At 51.3% G+C, this 4,368-nt stretch overlaps 1 pseudogene; it reads left to right on the top strand.

Moving 5' to 3' along the window:
• The first annotated feature begins 2,914 nt into the window (after positions 1-2,914).
• LOC120375423 lies at positions 2,915-4,368 on the top strand (annotated as a pseudogene).

Here is a 4,368-nt window from a genome sequence, read left to right as displayed (position 1 = left end):
GCCCTCTGCAGCCCCCCAGTACCTATTGCCTTCTGCTAGGCCACAGCCTGGGGCTTTCCAGGCTGGAGCTCCCCAGCTCCTCTGCCTTTCCCCAGCCCTGCTTCACTCAGGTACCCTGTGTCCCGCTCCCTGCAGCCGGGCCCATCTCCCTCTACAAACAGAGAGAGATTCTATCTGCCCCTGGCTTCTCTGCCTTTATAGGCCAGCTGAGTCTGTTTGGGGCCTGGCCCCAGCTGCAGCCACTTCCCCCAAGCAGCCCAGCCTAAAAGCTGCTTTCTCCAGCCACAGCCCCCTCCCAGGGCTGTTTTTAACCCTTCAGGGCAGGAGCGGGGGTCCACCCCGCTACATCCCAAATGCAGTTTCCAACACACTTTAATCCAAACACGCTAGTTGGATAAAACAATAAAACAAGATTGTTAATTACCAAAAAAAAAAGATTTTAAGTGACTACAGGTAACAAGTCATAAAAGTCAGAATTGTTTACAAAAGAAATGCAGATAAACCTCAAATAAATGTGTTAGTCTCTAAGGTGCCACAAGTACTCCTGTTCTTTTTACAAACTAACGTGTAAGTCAGGGGTGGGTAAACTACGGCCCGCAGGCCACATCCGGCCCCTGAGCTCCCGGCTGGGGAGGCTCCCCCGTCCCCTCCTCTCCCCTGCTGTCCCCTCACCCCCGCTGTCCCACTGCAGCCTCAACATGCCGCGCCACCAGCGCTCTGGCCCACCGCTCCTGGGCAGTGCTGCAGAGGTGGGGCTGCGAGCTCCTACTGCTCTGAGTGGCATGGTAAGGGGGATGGTCTGCGCGTTACTGAGGGACCCCGTGTCTAGCTGCAGCAGGCCGCGTGGCTGTGGTAAGGGGGCCAGGGCCAGGGGGTTGGATAAGGGGCAGAGAGCCCTGGGGGGCAGTCAGGGGACAGGGAGCAGGGGACGATTGGGCGGGTGGTCAGGGGATGGAGAACTGGGGGGTTGGATAGGCGTAGGAGTCCCGGGGTCTGTCAGGGGGCGGGGGTGTGGATATGGGTTCATATCCAGGACCCCACCCCCTACCCAACCCCGCTGACTGCCCCCTGGGACTCCCTGCCCCTTATCCAACGCCCCCACCTCCTTACCATGCTGCTCAGAGCAGCGTGTCTGGCAGCCACGTGGACCACGCAGAGCCAGACACACTGCCCAGCAGGAGCGCACAGCCCCGCCCCGCAGGAGCGCTGCCCGCACGGTGGTGTGGCTGCGGGGGAGGGGCTAGCATCCCCAGCCAGGAGCTCAGGCACTGGGCAGGACGGTCCTGTCGGCTGGATGTGGCCCGTGGGCCGTAATTTGCCCACCCCTGATCAAGGGCATAAACCTATTGAGTCAGCAAGACATGCAGGGGTATGTCTGTGTGCTGAGACCTCCGAGGCTTTTCCATGCCATGTGCTGTGAAGCTTGTGTTTGGGACACAGGTAGTACAAGCCACATGGCAAAAGGAATATAAAGGGCAGCTGCATCATCTCCATTTTGTCTTCAATCCCTCTTCCTACCTCTGGAGCAACTTCTCTACAAATTGAAGCCTGGAACAAAGGACTGAATGACCCATCCAAACTGTGGATGTGTTCCAGACGGACTTTCAAGCCAGCAGCTCAACAATACTGCTAATAACCTGATATATAGATTTTGGAATGCATCTCACTGCTTTTCCATTTAACAAGTTTTTTCGTGTCCTGTCTTGTCTTTCCATGCTAAAGGATTGGCTGGCAGTGTGGTCTTTTGGGTAAGATCCAAACCTATAGTGATCTTGTAATGTGGCTGACCTTTTGAGGTCAGAAAAACATTTTGTCTATGAGCAGAGTTTTTAAATAACCTCTCACTGTACGGGACCTAGGTGCTGATTGGGAGTCGGAGAACTGGAATGCAATAAAGGGGGCCGTGTGATTTCTTTTTTCAGCTTCTCGATAACCAGCGTGGGGGATCAGAAGCACAGTTTGTGACTGGTCGTTAAGTTTAACTTCAGTGTTAACCACCAGTTTTGGGAGCATCTGCTCTCCCTTTTTCAGCCTGCCCTGACCTTGGCATTTTCAGTGTGGACTGCCCCAGGCACACCAGCTCACACTAAGCAGTGAAGTTAAATTAATAGTGTTTTTTTTTATGACAAAGTTATGAAATCAACTGAACTCCTTTGTTTTCTTTCATCTGAGCAGGGTTTCCAGTTTCCCAGCCTGATGTGATCTCCCAGCTGGAACAACGGGAAGAGCCATTGGTCCCAGACCTCCAGCGTTCAGAAGAAAGAGAGATCCTGAGAGCTCCCTGCACAGGTGAGGAAACATTAAAGCAACTCAGAATCTGTAAGTGCCTGAAGGAATCATCTGGGATGCCCTACAATGCCCTTGGAAGGTCTCTCAGTTCATTATTGTCCCTAGCAGGGGTCGTATCCTTACAGTAAATATAGCTCATGGCTTCCTGTAGACCCTAGCAGACAATAGACAGTAGCTTCCTCCCTTCCCCCGTGAATTTGGATGGGATGTGAAGGCTGAATTGATCCCCTCCTCTCTCCTGTTTGGGGAAGAACTTGGGGGAGTTCAGTTCCTGATTTTTATTTGACCTCTCTCCAGTACTTGTATTGGTTTGACCTTCCCCTTTCCATCCCTGTTTGAGGTTTCTGTCTCTATCACAGCAGGTGACGCAATGGTATGTGAGAAAGAGGAGCAGAATTCTCAGCAGGAAAATGTTGAGCAAGTGGCTAAACACAGAGCATTATCACAAAGATCGAAAAGGAATGTGTCCTGGAGTCATAAGCAGGAAAAATCTCATGATATTCAGCACAGACCAGAAAGAGAGCAGGGAAAGCAGCCAGGGGAGAAAGTGGGTAAATGTATTTCCTGTCAGGAAACTCAGAAGGACCTCAAGGAAACCACAACCCAGCAGGAAATCCTCAGCGGAAAGAGAAAAAATACATGCACTGAGTTTGGGGAAAACATATGTGATTACTCCATCCTTATAAAGCATCACAGAATCCACACAGGGAAGAGGCCCTATGAATGCATTGAGTGCGGGAAAACCTTCAATCGCAGTTCGCACCTTATTGGGCATCAAAGAATCCACACAGGGCAGAGGCCCTATGAATGCAGTGAGTGTGGGAAAAGCTTCCCTAGCAGCTCGGGCCTTTATCAACATCAGAGAATCCACACAGGGAAGAGGCCCTATGAATGCAGTGAGTGCGGGAAAACCTTCAATCGCAGTGCGCACCTTATTAGGCATCAAAGAATCCACACAGGGCAGAGGCCCTATGAATGCAGTGAGTGTGGGAAAAGTGTCACTAGCAGATCAGGCCTTTCTAAACATCAGAGAATCCACACAGGGGAGAGGCCCTATGAATGCTGTGAGTGTGGGAAAAGCTTCACTAGCAGCTCAGCCCTTTCCGAACATCAGAGAATTCACACAGGGGAGAGGCCCTATGAATGCAGTGAGTGTGGGGAAAAATTCAGGCGCAGCTCAGTCCTTATTAGGCATCACAGAATCCACACAGGAGAGAGGCCCTATGAATGCAGTGCGTGTGGAAAATGCTTCACTAGCAGCTCAGGCCTTTATCAACATCAGAGAATCCACACAGGGGAGAGGCCCTATGAATGCAGTGTGTGTGGGAAAAGCTTCACTAGCAGTTCAGGCCTTTCTAAACATCAGAGAATCCACACAGGGAAGAGGCCCTATGAATGCAGTGAGTGTGGGAAAACCTTCAATCGCAGCTCAAACCTTCTTACCCATCAGAGAATCCACACAGGGGAGAGGCCCTATGAATGCAGTGGATGTGGAAAATGCTTCGCTAGCAGCTCAGGCCTTTATCAACATCAGAGAATCCACACAGGGGAGAGGCCCTATGAATGCAGTGAGTGTGGGAAAAGTGTCACTAGCAGCTCGGGCCTTACTAAACATCAGAGAATCCACACAGGGGAGAGGCCCTATGAATGCTGTGAGTGTGGGAAAAACTTCACTAGCAGCTCAAACCTTTCCGAACATCAGAGAATTCACACAGGGGAGAGGCCCTATGAATGCAGTGAGTGTGGGGAAAAATTCAGGCGCAGCTCAGTCCTTATTAGGCATCGGAGAATCCACACTGGAGAGAGGCCCTATGAATGCAGTGTGTGTGGAAAATGCTTCACTAGCAGCTCAGGCCTTTATCAACATCAGAGAATCTACACAGGGGAGAGGCCCTATGAATGCAGTGAGTGTAGAAAATGCTTCACTGACAGCTCAGCCCTTTCTCAACATCAGAGAAACCACACAGGGAAGAGGCCCTATGAATGCAGTGAGTGCGGGAAAAACTTCACTAGCAGTTCAGGCCTTTCTAAACATCAGAAAATCCACACGGTGGGAGACCCTATAAATGCCGTGAGTGC

This window comes from Mauremys reevesii, linkage group 12 (genome assembly GCF_016161935.1).
Source record: "Mauremys reevesii isolate NIE-2019 linkage group 12, ASM1616193v1, whole genome shotgun sequence".
Classification (NCBI taxonomy): domain Eukaryota; kingdom Metazoa; phylum Chordata; order Testudines; family Geoemydidae; genus Mauremys; species Mauremys reevesii.
Note: the sequence above shows the minus strand (reverse complement) of the source record. Positions and strands in the feature narration are given on the sequence as shown.